This window comes from Arachis hypogaea, chromosome 3, assembly GCF_003086295.3.
Source record: "Arachis hypogaea cultivar Tifrunner chromosome 3, arahy.Tifrunner.gnm2.J5K5, whole genome shotgun sequence".
Taxonomy (NCBI): Eukaryota; Viridiplantae; Streptophyta; class Magnoliopsida; order Fabales; family Fabaceae; genus Arachis; species Arachis hypogaea.
In genome coordinates this window covers 43,465,770-43,466,116 of record NC_092038.1, presented here as the reverse complement: position 1 = coordinate 43,466,116, position 347 = coordinate 43,465,770, and the positions used below count along the sequence as shown (strand labels likewise).

At 40.3% G+C, this 347-nt stretch overlaps 1 non-coding gene across 1 annotated transcript; it reads right to left on the bottom strand.

Annotated features, from left to right (window-relative positions):
- On the bottom strand, window positions 1-108 carry LOC112794021 (small nucleolar RNA R71). Its single transcript, XR_003198703.1, has one exon. It is a non-coding gene; the product is annotated as a small nucleolar RNA R71 (small nucleolar RNA).
- Between the last annotated feature and the right edge of the window lie 239 nt (window positions 109-347).

The following is a 347-nucleotide window of genomic DNA, read 5'->3' as shown; positions in this document are numbered from 1 at the left end:
AAGCTTAGAGTGGAAGTCCAAAACTTCAGACAGAAGGAAGGAGAATCCCTCTATGAAGCTTGGGAAAGATACAAACAGTTAATCAGAAAGTGTCCCATTGATATGCTTTCTGAATGGAGCATCATAGGAATTTTCTATGATGGTCTCTCTGAACTATCCAAGATGTCTTTGGATAGCTCTGCTGGAGGATCTCTTCATCTGAAGAAGACGCCTACAGAGGCTCAAGAACTGATTGAAATGGTTGCAAATAACCAATTAATGTACACTTCTGAAAGGAATCCTGTGAACAATGGGACTAGTCAGAAGAAATGAGTTCTTGAGATTGACACTCTGAATGCCATATTGGC